The sequence below is a fragment of the Diceros bicornis genome, chromosome 4 (assembly GCF_020826845.1).
Source record: "Diceros bicornis minor isolate mBicDic1 chromosome 4, mDicBic1.mat.cur, whole genome shotgun sequence".
Lineage (NCBI taxonomy): Eukaryota > Metazoa > Chordata > Mammalia > Perissodactyla > Rhinocerotidae > Diceros > Diceros bicornis.
Genome location: NC_080743.1, coordinates 78,154,988 through 78,177,048, shown reverse-complemented (window position 1 = coordinate 78,177,048; position 22,061 = coordinate 78,154,988). Strand labels below are relative to the sequence as shown.

At 37.5% G+C, this 22,061-nt stretch overlaps 1 long non-coding RNA gene across 1 annotated transcript in view; it reads left to right on the top strand.

The window, feature by feature from the left end:
• Window positions 1-21,724, top strand: part of LOC131404780 (uncharacterized) — a 31,957-nt gene extending 10,233 nt beyond the window's left edge. Inside the window, exons 4-5 of the long non-coding RNA XR_009219852.1 lie at window positions 20,248-20,422; window positions 21,530-21,724. This is a non-coding gene — a long non-coding RNA (uncharacterized LOC131404780). The remainder of the gene's footprint in view (window positions 1-20,247; window positions 20,423-21,529) is intronic.
• Window positions 21,725-22,061: the final 337 nt, after the last annotated feature.

Sequence of the window (22,061 nt, the reverse complement as noted above, 5' to 3'; positions counted from 1 at the left end):
ATATAAGAAGAACGTAATTTTCAGGAGTAAAGTCAGCAAGATGGTGAAATAGGAAGCCCTGGACCCTCCTTGCCCCACAAACATGCCAAAGCTACATTTCATAGACAGATTCCCTTTGTGAGAAATCCAGAAACTAATTGAAAGGCTCTTGCACTCCACACAAATGAGAAACCAGAGTTACTGAAGCCAGTAAGGAGATTCAGGACACCCTGTCACCAGAGTTCTTGCCCCTGGCACAGCACTGTACAGTCAGGAAGAGACTCCCTAGCTCCCAGCTTCTCCCAGGAGAGGGAAGGGGTTGGTTCACGCATGCAATACCCCAGCTTTTCCCGGGAAGCTCCCCAGAGGACTGGCTTCAGTCTTGCAAGTCTTGGAACTCTGATGGGTCTGGCAGAATCTAGCTACCTGAGAGAGAATGGAGACAGTGGCGTGCACTGGTAGGTGCCATAAATCCTCCCTCGCTGCTCAGCACATAGTGGATGAAATTCCCAGCTCTCAGCCACCCCTTGGGGAGGAAAAGAGTTGATCCATATGTTCAGAGCCCCAACTTCTCCAGGGCTCCCTAAAGAACTAGCACCTTGGAGCTCTGATGGGTCTCATGCAGTCTAGCTGCCTGGGGGAGAATAGAGACAGTGGTTTGGATGGGTAAATGCTATAACTCTCTGCCCCCCAGATCAGAACAGAGTGCATGGACTAAAATCACAACTTCCAGCTTCTCCCTGGGGAGGGAAAGAGTTGGTAGAGGGCCCCAGAATCTCTGGCTTGGCTGATTGGTGGGAATCTCCTCTTGTACGAGGCCTGTCTGTGAAAACTGAGAGGATTACCTGCTTTGTCTGGTGCACAGACACCAACAGAGAGAGTCAAGGAAAATGAAGAATCAGGCATATGTGTTCCGAACAAAGGAACAACATAAATCTCCAGAAACCAACCCTAGTGACGTGGAATTATATCATTTACCTGATAGATAATTCAAAACAACTGTCATAAAGATGCTCACTGACATCAAAAGAAAAATGCTTGAACAAAGTAAGAATTTCATCAGACAGATAGAAAATATAAAAAAGTACCAAACAGAAATCATAGAGCTGAAGAATGCAATAATTGAACTGAAAAACTCACTAGAGGTGTTCAACAGCACACTAGATCAAGCAGAAGAAAGAATCAACAAACTTGAAGAAGTCATTGGGAATAATTCAGTTAGAGGAGCAAAAAGAAAAAGAATGAAAGAAAGTGAAGAAAACCTAAGGGACTTATAAGACCATCAAGTAGACCAATATACACATTATGGGAGTCCCAGAAGGAGAAGAGAGTGAGAAAGGACCAGAAAGCTTATTCAAAGAAATAATGGCTGAAAACTTCCCAAATCTGGGGAAGGAAATGAACATCCAAATCCAAGAAGCCCCCAAAACACCAAACAAGATGAACCCAAAGAAATCCACACTGAGACGCATTATAATCAAATTGTCAAAAGTCAAAAACAAAGAGATACTTTTGAAAACAGCAAGAGAAAGGCAACTTATCATGTACAAGAGAACCCCCATAAGACTGTCAGGGGATTTTTCAGCAGAAACCTTGCAGGCTGGAAGGGAGTAAGATGATATATTCAAAGTGCTGAAAGAAAAAAAAAATCCGACCAAGAATACTCTACTCAACAAAACTGCCTTTCAAAATAAAGGAGAGAGGAAAACTTTTCTAGACAAACAAAAGCTGAGGCAATTCATCACCACTAGACCTGCAAGAAATTCTAAAGAGAATTCTTAAGTTTAAATGCTAGGATGCTAAATAGCAACATGATAGCATAAGAAAGTATGAAACTCATTAGTAAAGGTAAATATATAGACAAATATACAATACTGTATTACTGTCATGGTGGTGGGTAAATCACTTTTAATTCTAGATATAAGCTAAAACACAAAAGTGTTAAAAATAACTATAACTAAAAATATGTTAAAAGAGACACAATATGAATAGATATAAATTGTGACAACAACAATATAAACTGTGGAGAGGAGAAGTTAAAGTGTAGAGTTTTTGTATGTAATTTAACTTAAGTTGTTATGAGCTTAAAATAGACTGTTATAACTATAAGATATTTTATGTAAGCTGCAAGGTAACCACACATACAGAAAATACCTATAGAAGTTACACAAAAGAAAAAGAGAAAGCTATCAAAGCATATCAATACAAAAAGATCAACAAAGCATCTAGGAAGACAGCAAGAGAGAAAAAGATAAAAGAACCACAAGACTAACAGAAAACAACTAACAAAATGGCAATAGTAAATCCTTCCCTATCATAATTACTATAATGCCTATATAATTACTTTAAATGTAAATAGATTAAACTTTCTAATCAAAAGACTGAATGGTTTAAAAAAAAAAAAAAAGACCCAACTATATGCTGTCTACAAGCAACTCACTTTAGATTTAAAGGACACACACAAACTGAAAGTGAAGGGATGGAAAAAGATTCCATTCAAATGGTAACCAAAGAGAGCAGGGGTGGCTATACATATATCAGACAAAATAGCCTTTAAGTCAAAAACTGTCACAAAAGACAAAGAAGGACATTATATAATGATAAAAGGGTCAATCTACCAGGAAGATATAATAATTATAAATACGTATGCACCCAAGATCAGAGCACCTAAATATATAAAGCAAACATTGACAGAAATGAAAGGAGAAATAAACAGCAATACAATAATTGTAGGAGACTTCAATACTCCACTTTCAATAATGGATTGAACATTCAACAGAAAATCAGTTAGGAAACAGAGGACTTAAAAAACTATAGACCAAATGGACCTAACAGACATATACAGAACATTTCCCCCCAAAGCGGCAGAATACATATTCTTCTCAAGTACACATAGTCTTTCTCCAGGATAGATCATGTTAGGTCACAAAACAAGTCTTAATAAATTTAAGAAGATTGAAATCAGGTATCTCTCCTTACCACAATGAAATGAAACTAGAAATCAATAGCAGAAGGAAAACTGGAAAATTCACAAATATGTGGAAATTAAGCAACACATTCTTGAACAATCTTTGGGCCAAAGAAAAAAAGTCAAAAAGGGAATTAGAAAATATGTCAAGACAAGCAAAAATGAAAACATAACATACCAAAACTTATGGGATACAGCAAAAACAGTACTAAGAGGGAAGTTCATAGCAATAAACTCATTAAAAAAGAAGAAAGATCTCAAAATAAACAGTCTAACTTTATACTTCAAGGAGCTAAAAAAACAAAACAAAGAATGAAAAACTAAGCCCAAAGATAGAAGAAAAAAGGAAATAATAGAGATTTGAGAAAAATAAACAAAATAGAAAAGAGGAAAAATAGAGAAAATCAGTGAAACTAAGAGTTGATTTTTTAAAAATATAAACAAAATGGACAACTCTTACCTAGCTAAGAAAAGAAAGAGAAGACCCAAATAGGTAAAGTCAGAATGAAAGAAAAGTCATTAAAACCGATGCCACAGAAATTTAAAAAAATCATAAAAGACTGCTATAAGCAATATATGCCAACAAACTGGATAACCTAGAAGACATGGATAAATTCTTAGAAACATACAACCTACCAAGACTACATCATGAAGACGTAGAAAGTCTGAACAGACTTAAAACTAGTATGGAGACTGAATCAGTAGTCAAAAACCTCCCAACAAAGAAAAGTCTAGGACCAGATGGCTTCAGTGGTAAATTCTACCAAATATTTAAAGAAGAATTAACACCAACCCTTCCCAAACTCTTCCAAAAAATTAAAAGAGTAGGCAACACTTCCAAACTCATTTTATGAGGCCAGCATTACCCTGATACCAAAGCCAGACAAAGAAACCACAAGAAAAGAAAAGTACAGGTCAATACCCCTGATGAATACAGATGCAAAAATCCTCAACAAAATACTACCAAACCAAATCCAACAGCACATTAAAAGAATCACACCATGACCAAGTAGGATTTATGCCTAGGGTGTAGGGATGGTTCAACATAGGGAAATCAACTAATGTGATACATCACAGTAATAAAGGATAAAAATCACAGGATTATCTCAATAGCTGCAGAAAAATGATTTAACAAAATTAAACATCCTTTCACGATAAAAACCCTCAACAAACTGGGAAAAGAAGGAAAGTACCTCAACATAATAAAGGCCATATAAGAAAAGCCAACAGCTAACATACTCAACAGTGAAAAGCTAAAAGCTTTTCCTCTAAGATCAGGAGCAAGGGAATATTGCCCACTCTCACGACTTCTATTCAATATAATACAGAAAGTCATAGTCAGAGCAGTTAGGCAAGAAAAAGAAATAAAAGGCATCTGAATTGGAAGGAAAATGTAAAATTGTCCCTATTTGTAGACAACAAGGTCTTATATATGGAAAACCCTAAAGATGCTATAAAAAAAACTATTAGAACTAATAAATGAATTCAGTAAAATTACAAGATGCAAAGTCAACATACAAAAATCAGTTACATTTTTAAACACTAACAACAACCTATCTGAAAAGGAAATTAGGAAAACAATTCCATTTACAGTAGCACCAAAAAGAATAAAATACTTGGGAGTAAACTTGTCTAACGAGGTGAAAGACTTGTATACTGAAAACTACAAAACATTGATGAAAGAAATTAAAGAAGACACAAACAAATGGAAAGACTTCCCTTGTTCATGGATTAGAAGACCTAATGTTGTTAAAATGTCCCTACTACCCAAAGCCATCCAGATTCAATGCAATCCCTATCAATATCCCAATGGCGTCTTTCACAGAAATAGAAAAAAGAATTCTACAACATATATGGAACCATAATAGACCACGAATAGCCAAATCAATCCTGAGAAGGAAGAACAAAACTAGAGACATCACAATTTCTGATTTCAAAATATATTACAAAGCTACAGTAATCAAAACAATGTGGTACTGGCATAAAGATAGACATATAGACCAATGGAACAGAATAGAAAGCGTGGAAATAAATGCACGCAGATACAGTCAACTGATATTTGATAAGGGTGCCAAGAATACACAATGGGGAAAGGATAGTCTCTTCAACAAATGATGCTGGGGAAACTGAATAGCCACATGCAAAAGAATGAAATTGGACTCTTCTCTTACACTGTACACAAAAATAAGCTCAAAATGGATGAAAGACTTAAATGTAAGACCTGAAACTGTAAAACACCTAGAAGAAAACATTGGGGAAAAGCTTCATGGCATTGGTCTTGGCAATGATTTCATGGATATGACACCAAAAGCACAGGCAGCAAAAAACAAGTGGGACTACCTCAAACTAAAAAGCTTTTGCACAGCAAAGGAAACAATGAACAGAGTGAAAAGGCAACCTACAAAATGGAAGAAAATATTTGCAAACCATATATCTGAGATGAGGTTAATCTCCAAGAGGTAAAACATTATTTCTGGGTGTGTCTGTGAGCGTGTTTCTGGAAGAGATTAGCATTTGATTTGGTAGACTGCGGAAAGAAGATCCACCCTCACCAATGTGGGTGGGCATCATCCAATCCATTGAGGGCCTGAATAGAACAAAAATGCAGAGGAAAGGTAAATTCTCTTTCTTCTTAAGCTGGGACATCCATCTTCTCTTGTGCTTCTAAATAGGAGCTCCTGGTTCTTGGGCCTTTGGACTCCAGGACTTAGACCAGCATTCCCCCTGGTTCTCAGGCTTTCAGACTGGGACTGAATTATAGCACTGGCATTATCGGTTCTCTAGCTTGCAGATGGCAGATTGTGGGACCTCTCAGCATCCGTAACCCATGAGCTAATTCCTATAATATATTGCTTATATATATCTATGTATATATCCTATTAGTTCTGTTTCTCTGGAGAACCCTCACTAATACAAAATATAAGGAACTCCTATAATTCAATAGTAAAAAAGCTAATAACCTGATTTTAAAATGCACTAGGAACTTGAATAGATATTTCTCCAAAGAAGACATGAAAATGACCAACAGGTATATGAAAAAATGCTCAGTGTCACTAATCATCAAGGAAATGCAAATCAAAACCACAAGGAGATATCACCTCACACCTTTCAGAATGGCTATTATCAAAAAACCAAAGGGGCCGGCCTGGTGGCGCAAGTGGTTAAGTGCTCGGCTCTGCTGTGGCGGCCCAGGGTTCGCCGGTTCAGATCCCGGGCGCGCACCAACGCACTGCTTGTTGAGCCATGCTGTGGCAGCGTCCTATATAAAGTAGAGGAAGATGGGCATGAATATTAGTTCAGGGCCGATCTTCCTCAGCAAAAAGAGGATTGGCATCAGATGTTAGCTCAGGGCTGATCTTCCTCACACACACACAAAAAAAGACAGGTGTTGGTGAGGATGTGGAGAAATTGGAACCTTTGCATACTGCTGGTGGGAATGTCAGATGGTACAGCTGCTATGGAAAATAGTATGGAGGTTCCTCAAAAAATTCCAAGTAGAACTACCATATGATCCAGCAATCCCACTTCTGAGTATTTATTCAAAAGAATCAAAATCAGGATCTCAAAGAGATATCAGCACTCTTATGTTCATTGCTGCACTACTCACAATAGCCAAGATGTGGAAACAACCTAAATGTCCATTGACAGATGAATAGATAAAGAAAATGTGGTGTGTGTATATATATATAAAGGAATATTATTCAGTCTTAAAAAAGAAAGAGATTCGGTAATATGTGACAACAAAGATGAACCTTGAGGACATTATACTAAGTGAAATGTCAGTCACAGAGAGACAAATACTGCATGACTCTAATTACATGGGCTATCTAAAATGGTCAAATTCATAGAATCAAAGAGTGGAATGGTGGTTGCCAGGGACTGAGGGGAAGGAGAAATGGGAAGTTACTAATCAACATGCATAAAGTTTCAGTTAAACAAGATAAATAAGTTCTAGAGATCTGCTGTACAACATTGAACCTATAGTCAACAATAATGTATTATACACTTAGTATTTTATTAAGAGGGTAGATCTCATGGTAAATGTTCTTACTGCAATAAAAATTTTTAAAAAGAATTAAAAAATATAATTTTCAGTTGTTTGAATCTTGTATTTTCTCCATCCAGAAGTTCTGAAGCTCTTTGCTATATAAAAATACCACTTAAATCAATAGAGAAATTGGGTAACGTGTATGTAAGAGTAAGTGTATAGCCATAGGATCTTAACAGCTAATAACTATGATTCATTGCTTTCCCATCAATATTCAAAAGCATATACTAACACTTCAGTTAAACTAGCTAAAGGATCTCTTGTATATATTTATGTCATCTAATTATGGGGAGAACCGATAATGTTCTTTGTTTAACTAACTTAAGTTTCTCAGTCTTAAATTCATTATGTGATGGGATAGAAATAAAATATTCTTAAACATTTTAGAAACTGGAAAATTGAAGAACTGATCAAGTACAGTGCTTTATAAAATATTTGCTTTCTAAAAGTCACTGTCCAATTAACTATAATGTTAGTATGTGACACCAAACCTGCTTGCTGCCTCTACTTATCTCCTTTCCTAGACTGTGAACTCCTTAAGTGATAAATAGTGAACTCCTTAAGTGATAAATAGTGGCTTTTCATGTTTGAAACCTTAGAGCTTAGGAAACATAGACAGCACCCAATAAATTCTTATTGAAAGAATTTGAAGGACTAGCAAAAGCTACAAAAGGTGAATTATTATTGCTAGTATTTTGGAATGAATCAAATAAGGCTCTCTACTCTTATCCTTTTTTCTACAATCTCTATTTGATACCCTTGAATAGGCATGGTCTGTTTTTGTCAATATGCTTGGTTTGTGTGTGGGTATGTAATGTGAATCTTTCAATGAGATACCCACATTTTCACACCCATCTTCTGTCCCATACCTATAGCCTAGGATCAGAAATATTGGAGGGATAGTCGTAACTTTACTACACCTTTCATAAAGGAAGTAAGTGTCTTTATATAATTTAGATGTCTGTTAAACATTTTTCCCAAGTAAATTATAATTTCATACAATTAGTAGAGGGAAAAAATTATAAAATCATTTTTAAAAGAGGGCATTGGCATAAGATGGGGCAAACCACTAGAAGTAAACATTCTCTGGGAGGAGGTGCAGTAGTACAACCAAAGCACTGACTTGGGAGACCTGGATTCTAGTGCTGGTGTTCCTCTGACTAGCTGTGACACCTAGACTGGTCCCCGGGTCCCTGTTTGTTTCCTCACCTGTAAAATGAGAGGGCTCAGTGACCTTTAAGTTTCCTTCCAATGCTATGGTTCTATGCTTTGAATGACTTTTAAATAACAGAATACTTGAATTGCCTAAATTTAAGCGTTAAGCTTTTTTTGCTTTGTTCTATTGTGCCTTCACTACATCATTGTGATGTAAACATGAGTTTTTCAGAATTTCCGTTTTTCAGATGGGATTCTGAGTGGGTGACTTTGGTCATGTGGTGGGTTGCCTAACCTCACTTTAGGCGGCTTCTTTGATGATCATATGTTTAGGAGGAAAACAAGCTAGTCTCTTTAGAACCAGATAGCTTAATATACATCACTATTATGTTAGCCCAATCAGTTATTCCCTAACTTTTTCAGCCAAATTAAAGTGAGTAGTTGTGCTTTTCACATTTTTTCGCTAGCCTCTGTATCTTATGCTCAAACAAACCAATGTTTTTGGGAACAACTGTAAAGTAAAAAATCGTTGTCCATGCTTCATGGTATAAGCTCCTATCATCATTTCCTTTATCCTCCACAAAGAACTCCCAAATTCTGTTTCCTTTCCAATATTAGAGCACTCTCCTGGATTCTTGATGTTTACCCACCTCTTCTCTACCCTGAACACTGGATCTCCATTCCTTCCATCAGCATTTTAAAGGCTTTGAGGGATGGACCCCCACCCCCCACCCCAGTAAAACTCAAGGACACTAAACATTGCCCAGATACCTACATATATTAATCCTGGTTTTTAAAATAGAAAAATGAATGCATGTGCAAATAAATTCAGACAGTGGAAGAAGTAAGAAGTAGTCTTCCACTCTAGACCCTAAGTCCTTCCCAGAAGTAATACTTTTGAATTTTTGCCACAATTTATATTTTTCAAATAAACCATATATTATCTTTGGTTTGAGCTACCTTCTCTAAATGAAAATTACTAGCTTGTTTCTTTTGAGCAGTATACACAAACTAGTTTATTACCGTTGTTTAACACCTTTACATGTTCTACTTTAATTTTTAAGATAAACAATAGATAAAAATCAAAATTATATTAGAAATGAAGAGGATTAAATGAACACCAAACTGAAAGCAAAGACTTGGTTTGGGTACAGGCTCTATCACTTGAATCAGGCAACCTGTAAGAGCCGTCCACTCAGAAATTCTGTAATTCTGTGACTGTCTACACCTACATCTACATTTAAATAATAGAATCCTCCAGAATCACAATCACAAATCCAGGTGATCTTTGTAAAAATGAAAGAGAGGAAGGAAACTAATATTTTTTGAGAGCTTGATAGACCCCAGATCTGGTGCTAATAATGATACACAATTATCTCATTTAGTTTTTAAAGAACTTTAGGAAATAAGCTTGTTCTATTAGTGATGAAATGGAAATATCTTCAAGATAAATTGTTATGTTTAAAAACAGGTAAAATACAGATGATCATGTATGGCATGATCCCACTAATGTGGAAAAAAAAAAAAAGTTAGGTTCTTGTATATGCCTAGAAAAATTCTGGAAAGCTACACAAGAAAATGTTAACAGTCGTTAACTCTCATAGATGTTTCTGGGGCTTAGAAATAAGAGTAAAGAAAAAGAGGGGCCGGCCTCGTGGCTTAGCAGTTAAGTGCACGCACTCTGCTGCTGGCGGCCCCGGGTTTGGATCCCGGGCACGCACCGACGCACCGCTTGTCCAGCCATGCTGAGGCCGCGTCCCACATACAGCAACTAGAAGGCTATGCAACTATGACATACAACTTTCTACTGTAGCTTTGGGGAGATAAAGGGGAAAAAAAGGGAGGAGGATTGGCAATAGATGTTAGCTCAGGGCCGGTCTTCCTCAGCAAAAAAAGAGGATTGGCATGGATGTTAGCTCAGGGCTGATCTTCATCAAAAAAAATAAAAAGAGTAAAGAAAAAGGTTTTTACTTTTCATATTATATTCTTTTGCACTTCTTAAAACCAAGGGCAGGTATTAACTTAGTTTTTATATCTTTTCTTTCATTTGTGAAGAAAATGATATTAAAGTAGACAAAAAGATAGTTGCCTAAGTATAGATAAACTCATAATCTTCTCTTTTAGAGGATTGAAAAGGGAGATCCTAATTTGTCTTTGCTCTGCCTTTGGAATCTAACTTCGAGTTTTTTGGCAAATGCAGCTCAGAGATAAATGGAGGTGGAATAAAACAAAGACTTGCATGTGCAATACAATGCAATTACAGTGATTCAGTTCTTGTGGCACAATGTGAGATTTATTCATTTCTTTATTCTTCTTTGCTTTGGTGTATAAAATGTTTTTACATTTGAATAAAATGCCCTCAAGTTTAAGAAAAAGTCCTGAACCTCTACATGGTGCTTGTATCCTAAGACAACTCTAAAACACAAAGATAATAATTCAGATATGGAGTTGGCTGAAAGACTTAGCATGTGATGTTTACAGGTTTTGGTTTGAATAAAATGGCAGTCTCACCCTTACCTTAGTCCCCGGCAAGAGACTTCACTGAAATGAGAGCAATAATAAAGTATTTTTGAATTATGTTTGTCTTTTTTACTCATCTAACATTGTCAGCTCATTAACAGACACCCAGACATATTTAATAATAAGGAAATTCTGTTGACTTTTATATCTTGCTCATATAAGAACCACAGCTTTCACCAGTTTTTACTTGGGTGTTAGTCAGCTTGGGCTGTCATAACAAGATACCACAGACTGGGTGGCTTAAACAACAGATAGTTGTTTTCTCATAGTTCTGGAGGCTGAAAGTTCAAGATCAAGGTGTCACAGGTTGGTTTCTGGTGAGGTGTCTCTTCCTGGCTTGCATATAGCTGCCTTCTTGCTGTGTCCTTACATGGCCTTTCCTCTGTGCACATGCAGGGAAAGAGAGATCTCTGGTGTCTCTTCCTCTTATAAGGACACCAGTCCTATTGGATTAGGGCCCTACCCTTTTGACCTCATTTAACTTTACCTCCTTAAAGGTGTTACCTCATATGGGGGTTAGGGCCTCAACATATGAATTAGCGAGAGGACAATTCAGTCCGTAATAGGTGTTGTGAAGGTCAAGCTAGGAATATAGAACATGCTTTACTTAGCTGTTTGTTAGCTTGATTTATAACTTTTACGTATTTAGACACATGGCATGTGGTTCTCCATTTGTACTCTTGTCCTGGCACCCACAAATGTAAGGGGCGGGCAAAGAATAAGTATATGCTACAATTTGCAGCTAAGAATGGCTTCCATCAAACCTAGCCCAATGAGTATTTACAGGAGAATTTTTCAATGAATAAAGCTCTCTTTCAATGGCATGATCTGTATAATGAGGTAGTAAGCTCCCTGTCACAGGACATGTTAAAGCAGAGGATTGGATCACCAAATGGCCAGAATGTTGGGAGGTAATGCCCGTGCTGAGTAGATGGTTAAACTAGATGATCATCAAGACTCTACCCAACTTTAAAATTCTGTGAAGACTCCATTATCCTGAAATATAGGCTCTTAGGTCTTCTTCCTTAGTTATATCTTTTTTTTTTTTTTTTGTGAGGAAGATCAGCCCTGAGCTAACATCCCCATGTCAATCCTCCTCTTTTTGCTGAGGAAGACTGGACCTGGGCTAACATCCTTGCCCATCTTTCTCCACTTTATATGGAACGCCACCTCAGCATGGCCGGAGAAGCGATGCGTCAGTGCGCGCCCGGGATCTGAACCCGGGCCGCCAGCAGTGGAGCGTGCGCACTTAACTGCTATGCCACGGGGCTGGCCCCCTTAGTTATATCTTTTAGAAAACAACATTAGCTTTCCAAATGCTAGGGTCAGAGAAGCTTTCCTAGGGCACTTAGTTTCTTCTGAACATTTTGCTTAATATCTACATAATCTTTTCAGCCACAAAAGCTGTTTTCGAGTTGTATGTGCTTTCAAAGATAGGCAGACTTTTGGCATCTAATATTTCAGGTTAAGCAGTAAAACTGCTACTTAACAACAACAACAAAAAAACCCAAAATGTGTTGCTTTCTGTAAGTGTAGTTCAGGTAACCTCTAAATAAGGTATTTGATTCAGATATAATCACAATCACAAGGGGATATTACAATAGAATTTTACCATTCTCTAGAAAATAGCTGATATGCACATATGTGGGGAATTTGGAAGTATTAGTTACCCAGACCTAACTGTGGAAAGACTCGAGTTACTGATGGTCTTCCTTCCCCAGAGAGCTTTCTTTTAGTTATGAAAAATTTCCAAGTTTTTACAGAGAAGGGGAAAAAATGTGTTGTACTGAGAATTGTAAGGTATGAAAAGACCTTAGGGGTAGGTCTCCCAATCCTTTCAACTCATTGTGCTAGTAAGGAAACAGATTTGGAGAACATAGACAACTTGCTTGAGGTTACACAGCTAGTTACTGGTAAAACCAGGACTAGACCTAGGTCTCCTCCCAATCCAGTATTTGTTTCCGTATACTACACTGCCATGGCCAGTTCATTAAACCATTTAGAACCTGGACTCCCAATAATATGCATCAAAAGCACACTGGGTAGAATAATGTCTTTGTTTCTAAACAAATCAAAATTTACCTAGCAAAATATCTAATGTGATGATAATTTCTGTTTATGAGTTCTATTATTCTAGACACTGAAATCATACAAATAGGCCAGAATTCTCCAAGTAGAAGTCTATCATTGGAGACCATCAATTTCTCTCTCTCTTTCTGCGTCTCAGAAAGATAACATTCAAATTCCTCCATCCATCTTCTTTCTGTCACTGTTTATCCTTTCCTTATAAAAATAAAAAAAAAAAACCTGTAGGCATTTATAATCCTCTTCAATAAAATATTCTAATACAGGGACCGGCCTGGTGGTGCAAGTGGTTAAGTGCACGTGCTCCGCTGCGGCGGCTCAGGGTTCGCCGGTTCGGATCCTGGGCACGCACCAACGCACTGCTTGGCAAGCCATGCTGCGGCGGGGTCCCATGTAAAGTGGAGGAAGATGGGCACGGATGTTAGCCCAGGGCCAGTCTTCCTCAGCAAAAAGAGAGGAGGATTGGCAGTTGTTAGCACAGGGCTGATCTCCTCACAAAAAAATATACACACATATATATTCTAATACATTGCAGCACTTATCTCAGAAAATTCTTTTTGAAGTCTAACCCAGAGGGCTCCAAAGTAAACCACTTTAAGGTAAACATATACATATCAAAAGAATATAGGAAAACTAGAAAACCTCCAGTAAGAAAAAGAGAAGGAAACCATAAAAGGTAACTTCACTCGCTAAACACAGACTGCGTAAGGAACCGAAACACGAAGGAAAAGGCACCAAAACTGGAACTTAGGTCAAATCCACCAAGAAGAGGAATGAAGCAGGGCAGTGATGAAGACTCAGTGATAAAAGCAGAAAACCCCAAACAGGAAGTGAAAGTTAAATGACAAAAGACAAAGGGAAATTAAGAATTCTTTATGTAAGGAACTAGAGGAATACAAAGGAAAATATTACCTTATTAGGTGTTGGAGGGGGAAATGCATACTCACTAGCCTGGTCAACACACAGAGATTCCCGTCAACACACACAGATTCCGAGGGAGTCAATACTGCTCCATGGGAATAGGCGGGCTGCCTGTCTCCCAAGAGGCCTCCCAGCCTGGCATTTGTTACCCATGGGGAATTATCTCCAAAAGCCCCAATTTCCTGAACTGTAAGTTGAAGGCAGTAAAAGTGCCTTCCTCAAAGAGTAAATCAGACAATGTTCATGAAGCACTTAGTGTAATGCCTGGTACCTAATAAATGCTGGATAAATGGTAGTTGTTATTAATGTCATTGCAAATTTATTAATCCAGATTTTTATTCTTTCCTTATGCTGTTAATTATAGATGTAATATGGTAGTTATATGACCTTCAAATACACAGGTAACTACCCTCCAGTAGATAAGGTCATCATTTGTAATAATCTGTTTTCATCAACAACCTTGATGTTGGGCTATTAGTGACAAATTTTACTATTGCAAATTTATAAAAATGGAACAGAGGCAGCTTAAGCAATTTTCCCAATGTGATACGGTAAATCAGTGACTTAGCTGAATACAAGACCTGCATCTCAGAGTCCTGTACTCTAGCCAGGATGTCCTGCTAGTATAAAAATAGCCACTTAGTTATTACGTTCTTATATACAAGCCGTATCATGAAGCATGATCTAACAATGATTTAGACTGATTTAATTATAGAAAAATCTATTTGCCTTGGGGTATTAAATATTTCTTAAAAGGAACGTCTAAAGCACAATTTATATTGAAAACTAAGGGCAGCAAACATTGAAGGGACAGAAGCAGTTAATATTTAAAATATGTTCATATTATTACAAAACGAATCATTTACAAGTTGATGTTAGAAAAACCTCCTGATCTTCCATACTTATCACACTAAGAATTTGTGTGTTTTATTTATTTGGCCTTACCTCTTGCTCCTAGCATATATTTATACTAATATAAATACTAGTGATATTAATGGCTAATATTTATTCCTGCTTCCTTACCACACCCCTTTCCTCCCTTGCAGGTCCCCAGCTTTCAGTTACAAGACATCACATAGAAGAAAGATGTAAATTGGTAAAGAGGCTACAGAGTGAGCATTTATCTATCCCATATACTATAGTAGGGACCAGATAGGCCAGACAACTAGAGGCTATAAACATCTAGGCTAGTGGTTCCCAGATTTAGGGTTTAGAGTCCAGTGAATTTTCAAAAAATTGGGGAGATTAGCATTGAGATGCCACTGTTTAATTTTGCCAAATAAGGACATTTCAAACAACAACTACTACCATTTACTAGCAACATTCTTTACTAAAAGAAAGAATATGTGAACTTAAAGAAAAACTCAGTAAGAAGGACAAAAATATCAGAGTAAAGGCAATCAACAAGAAGTGATACATGATAACTTTAAACTGTTTCATATGCATATGCGTGTGTGTTTTCTAAAAATTTTTTTTCTTGTTTTTCTGGAGACCAGTGAAAAAGTACTGGCCTAATTCTTAGAGTGGTCTTGGAATGCTGCTCCAGAAACTTCCAAAGAATCCTTTTTGGGGCCAGATAAATGTAAGATACAACAATAACTAGGGGACTTTTATGAAGGGGTTACTCTATTCCAGGCCCTATGCTAAGTGCTTTGCTTGCCTAAGGAGTGATGACGTCCTGGTGATGTTTGAGTAGAGGAGCCTGCCCCTGCTTATTTCTGATTCTAATCTCCATGAAAACCATTAGGACCTAAAAGATCTCACTGGTGAGCTGCTCTTTCCAAAAACATGATCACTATATGAAATTTTAAAACTCAGTCTAACAAAGGCTTGAGCAGCGCTTTGGGGGCCATTGCAGCAGATCTAGCCGCAACTGGGATTCAGTGTTCTTCTTTCACAAAGTAAGTAAGTGGCCAGGTTTTTTGCCACAAGCTTCTGTCCTGTGACAAAGCACTGCTTTGACCAGGGTACCGGGCCTGGTCTGAGACCACAACAGCCAGCCAGTTATGACAAACCAAAAATAGCCCCATAGTCTAAATCAAGACACATGGAAAGTGACCATCTTGAGTCACCCAGACTTGTTACATACTTTATTTTTGGATAACTTTAGTGGGGACTGAAACTGTTTCATTTGCTGGTTCTTCTCTCCAAATAAGAGTACAAAGAAAGGAACCAAGTCATGTGGTTTTGTTTAATTTACCATGAAGGTTGCAACTAGTATAGATGATGTGATTCCTCAGCTTTAGAAAGCCCATGGCTAACTGGTTGGGATGATGTGTCTCTCTGCATTGCCTAAACGGCCAGAAAGATCTTGGCTCACAATCTGTTGCATAAGAAAATTTTGCTCTGGGGAGTGCGTGTTATGTGTTATCATTCCAAGATCTTTGTTGCCATTCAGGGTGACAAAACACAAGTAATTGAGAATGTTGATGTGGAATAGAATGTAGGAGAGAGCTTGTTCGCCTTATTTAGGCTTATTTTCTACTTAAAATTTGAGTTAATTTTATAAGTGTTTATAACTTGCGTTGTAAATCTTCTAAGTATAAATATTTCCTCTTGGCAAATGTATTATTATCCTCATCCTTAAAAATGATTTCCATCAGTACATGTAATCTAGATTTTTTCACTGTCATCTGGTCCTCGCACCACTCCAAACTTGTATCCTATTGTTCTCCTTCTGATCACTACTCTTCAGCCCTCTCTTTGTTCTTGCAAAATGCCAAGATCATTCTCACTGTAGGGTCTTTGCATTTGCTATTTCTTCTGCCTGCAATGCTCTCTCCCTGTTGTCTTCATAGAGCTGGCTCCTTCTTGTCATGTCGGTCTCTTTTCAAATATCACTCCTTGGAGAAGCTTCTGTGACCACCTTGGCTGAAATAACCTATCCCTATCAGTCACTCTCTAATACATCATCATCTTTTACTATCTTTATAGCACTTAACGAATATCTGAAAATATCTTGCTCACTTATTTGTTAATTTCTTGTTTTCCCTCTCTAGAACGAAAGCCCTATGAGAACAAGGACTTTGTCTTATTCATTCCCATAGCCCAGCCCTGGAATAGTGTCTGGCACAGCACTCAATAAATATTTGTTGAATGACTGAATGAAAGGATAGAAGAATTCACTGGCATTTTCATATTTTGTTACCTTTATTCCAGAGAGTTCATGTCTGACTGGTACAAAGGCTAATGTATGTTCATCAGTTCTCTTGATAATTTTATCAATAAAGATAGGCAAAATGACTCATGATTTAAGTTATCTGGCTTTGCTGTCTATAATTGATCATATCACTGAACAGTTGCCAAATCTCCACTTCACTTAAGTTACATAGTTCTGAGAGAGCAATCAGATAACAGCACAAATAAAATTTTAATATAAAAAGGAAAAGTTAGACACAGTGGTTTAGGATAGATGAATACTTCTTAAAATAAAATATCTAATTTAAACCAACAGCTAACATGATAATTATTTGTAGGAAAAAAACACTAAAAGCAAGAGGCCTATTCTTTCTATTTTAAAAATATTGATCTGGAAGTTCTAACCAATGCAATATGATAAGAAAAAGAAAGCAATTATATAACTATTTTGAAGTAGACACAAAATTATCTTTACAAATAATGATTATCTCCTAGGAAAATTAAGATAAATTTTTTTAAAGGACTAATAGTGGAGTTCAGTGAGGTAGAGTTACAAAATAAGCACATAAAAAATGATAGATTTATTATAGAGAAGCAATAGTTCTTTAGAAAACATAAAGAAAAAAATAGCCAAAGAATGTTATGGATCTTAATATGCCAGCTACAGTTTTTTTCTTTTCCTAGTTTCCAAACATGGCATTAATCTTAGACTTTAGAATATGACTATGGATTTTAATATAATATTGTGTTTTCCTATGAAAAAGCATAACTTATCATTTATTCATTCTGCTAACATTTATTCTCTTCCTCTGTTTATAGTTCTGCACAAGAACTATGTAGAAAACAAAGGGAAAGGGAAGAAACATTGTTCCTGCACTTGAAGACTTTATAATCCTGTTGAAAAGAAATAATGTACACATGTGAAACTACTAGACAGTTGTTTCTGGTAACATTTATTTAGTAAATACTTACTCAGCATCTGTAATGAGAAGGCCCCTTTGCAATTTGTATGTGGAGTCGTGAATAGACTTATCATATATGTGATTAGAACTCTGTCCTTGCCATCCATGGAAGGTATAAGGGAGAATAAGGCACAAATATTTATAATGATAAAGCAATTAACTGAACTTTGAAAGAGAAAGGAAAACTTTCAGTGAATAGAGATAGACCAGATGGTGTTCCAAGTGGAAGGCACAACTTTGGGTAAGAAAAGAAAGTATCAGATGTTTGTGAACACTGAGTAATCCTGTTTGGATGGAGAATAGGTATACATGAAAGAGAACTGGGTGGTAAGACCAGAAGGAGAGATTGGAGCTCAGGTCTCAGGATGGGGGTCTTGATTTCCTAACTGCAGAATTTGGATTATATTTGTTGAGCCTTCAAACATTTTAAAACAAGAAAGTAACCTTAGGGCTCTGTTACAGGAATATTTGTCTGATGGCAGCATAAGGGCTGAGTTGTAGCATGCAGAGATGGAGGATGGAGGGTCTGTTAAGAAGCTTTGGAAGATAAAGGAACAAATAAAATTTTAATATAGAAAAGAAAAAGGAAAAGTTGGTCATAATGATTTAGGATAAACAAATACTTCTTAAAAGTATCTATTTTAAGCCCACAGCTAATATGATAATTACTAGTAGAAAAAATAAAATACTAAAGGCAAGAAGCCCATTTTTCCCATTTTAAAAATATTAATCCAGGGGGCCGGCCTCATAGCCTAGAGGTTAAGTTCAGTGTGCACCACTTCAGCAGCCCGGGTTTGGTTCCTGTGCCCTGGACAGACCTACACCACTTGTCAGCGGCCATGCTGTGGTGGTGACCCACATATAAAATAGAGGAAGATTGGCACAGATGTTAGCTCAGGATGAATCTTCCTCAAGCAAAAAGAGAAAGATTGGCAACAGATGTTAGTTCAGGGCAAATCTTCCTCAGCAAAAAAAAAAAAAAATATATATATATATATATATCTAGATCTGGAAGTTCTAACCAGGCCTGAGCTGGGCTAGAGTAGGCTTGAGAGACACTGCAGAGGTAGGATTGAAGGACTTTACACCCAGAACGGTGCCTGGCTTTTAGTAGGTATTCAATAAATATTTGTCAAATGAGTGAATAATTTTCTATCCTCCCCTTATAATTGGTTCTCTAGGGTAAGACCTCTCTCTCTTTTATTTTTTTTTTACACTACATCCCCAGAGTCTGGCATATAGTAGGCATTCAATGAATGCCACCTCGTTAGATATGTCACCTCAATGAACATCACCTCATTAGACATGGGATTGATGGAGATGGCGGAGTGAAAGATTATTCAGTTTTAAACTTATTTCAATGTTTGTGGCATGTTTTTTTGCACAAATATTAATAGAGAAGTTAGGAGGAGGGGCTGGTTTGGAGGTGAAGATTTGTTCACTTTTAAACTGCTGCATTTGAAAGAGTAGGAGGATTATCTAGAAGACATGATCCAGCAGACAGTTGAAAATATGAAAGTTGAACTCTACATAAGTTGGACTAGGGGTAAAGATCTGGGAGCATCTGCATAGAGGTGTTAATTGAAACAGTATGGGTACTTGAAATCACCAGGAAAGAGGTATAGACAAGGAAGAGAAACTGGGTTGAGGACAAATCTTGGGACGTACTTGTATTTTAAGTAAGGCACAAGAGGAGCCAACGAAGGAGATAGAAGTAAGTTAGTCAGAGTTAGGAGGCAAACTGTGTTCCAATCGAAGACGAAGGAAGACAATTTTCAAGAAGGTAGTTAAGAGCCAGCTTTGATGGCCTAGTGGTTAAAGTTTGGGGCTCTCACCGCTTCAGTAGCTCAGGTTCAGTTCCCGGTCATGGAACCACACCACTCGTCTTTCAGTATCCATGCTATGATGGGGGCTCACCTAGAAGAACTAGAAGGACTTACAACTAGAATATACAACTATGCACTGGGACTTTGGGGAGGGGAAAAAAAAATTCTCATCACAAGAAAAAAAAAATTTTTTTTAAAAGAAGTATGATTCATCTATATTTAAGGGAAAAAAAAGGTAGTCTTTTTTTCCCTTAAGCTACATCAAACTTAATAGTAAGATTAGTGAGGATAGAATTCAAGAAAAGCTATATTGCATCTGGAAGTTACAGTGAGTGTTTCAGAGTTTGCATATGTGTGGAGGGAGTGTGGGAAATGAAATCAGATTTAAATGGACAAAGTATGAGATGAAGGGAGTAGATACAGTTTACTCTCTCAAGAAATTTGGTGGGAAAGGGAGGGAGGAGAGAGAAAATATAGAGGTGTTTGACTAGTTTCTTTGTAAATGCCCCACCATTAAGTGAATAACTTGCCCCAAATTCTCAAACTACACACTAGTACAGTTTAGGTCTATCTGTCACATAACGTCCCATGATATATTCCATTGCCAATGGCCAGTCACAAATAGTTTTTGATGACCTCCTAAAGCAGCAGCATGGACTGGATTCTCTGGAAGAAGATGCAGAAGTATAAATATAAGGAACAGCAAGAGACAGCAGGTTGGGAGAAACTACATATGAAGCAGCAAAGAACCACACAAAGAGCAGAGCCAGAAGTAATCAACTTGGTTCACTGACACCATCAACCTCACATTCTGTACCAGGTACTGGGATCTGGGTTAAAGGGATAAATCTAAAGGATAAAGGGATAAATCTGGGGGTTGAGTAAAGTCTCTGCTTAATGGTGGGATGAGTCTACTGATGGCTTCTAAGCTGGAATAGTGAGGGGCTGGAATAGCAGGAGGGGTGTCCCTAAGCTGAATTTGAAGGTTGGCTTTAATTAGAGTGGGGAAGAGAAGGCGACCGTCAATCTGTAGGACACACTTGAAGACAACACAAACGTAAGGACTGCCTTCTTGTGGGCCTGTGAAACCCTGACCACAGTGGATGTGGAGGGCTTAGGGGCGAATGAGATTACAAAAGTGATCCTGAAAGCTATTCACTGACCATGGTGGTAGCTACCCCTTCTTAAAGCCTGAAGAAAATGGTTTTTTATGCTTGTTTTTTGTTTCTCCCCCACTATTTCTCTGACCTTGATGCAGAAATATACTTCATGAAATTCAGAAATACGTCATGATCACCACACTAGTTAGGAAAAACATTTTCCACCAAAATAAAAAATAAACAAATGTGCACCATCTATGATATTCATGTGAAGGGCCATCTCAAAACCACACAATTCTTGGCCACTCACCTTTTTGGAATAGGAGGAAGGAAGAGCTCACCATAGTCATCAGAATCAACCCACTCTTTCACCCACAAACTGCAAGGCGGATGTAATCAGCCTCCCCAGATGCCTTGTCATCTTGTGTCATCTTTGTCATGAGACCAGGACTGTGCCCCTCAAAGACCCATGTGACTCCAAGATCCTCTCCTGCCATTTAGCCCCCATCATCACAGTTGTAGTTTCAAAGAAGTTGGCTGAACTTTATCTTTCTTAATATCGCTTGATATCAGACCCTTTTCTTAAGAGCCACTTCAATTTTAATATTGGGGTTAAACAAAGTGACCTGTAAGATCCCTTCCAAGTTAAAAAGGCATTAAGAGCTATGGGCTTAACTAGTTAGCTCTCTCAGGGGGCACTGTTAGCTTGGATACTCTACTAAGAAAAGTCTAAAATACAGGGGAAGTGAGGCTTCCAAATCTTCAGGAGAGCATGGTTGTAAGGAAGTGACTTGATAATGTTCTACCAAGGACTGTTATTTCCTCAGGATAAAACAACGAGAAGCAGAGAAGATGTCCACTGAGACTGAGGACTGAGGGTCTAGGCAATAATTTAGAGGACTGGTGGGAGTTCCTTTCACCTATGATATTCCAGAATGACTATCCTTGAATTTAATGCACTACTTTGTACATCTTCTTTGATTAGAAATTTACCAATAAATACAAATTTTCAGGAAAGTTCTGAAGGCTTGGAAACTGTGGAATTGGTATGAGATAATCACCAAAGAATGGCAAAGAATCCTGCCATCCAGTGAGTTTTTAATAATCTTGAAATGGATGTGCTAACAGCTGCTGTCTAGAAAATCGTGATATCCCAATGAAGGTGCCAGGTTGATGAATTTTGAAGAATCCACAACATGACTTTTCTATTTAATCTGGTTTAGGTAACTAACTTTGGGAATTTCTCTGGGATCGTTTGAGACTTTTAGTGTATAAAATCAAACAGTGGATATAGGAAAAGGTCTAATGTCCAGGAGCAAAAAGAACATAGTCTTCTTAGGAATCTCAACACAATCGTCT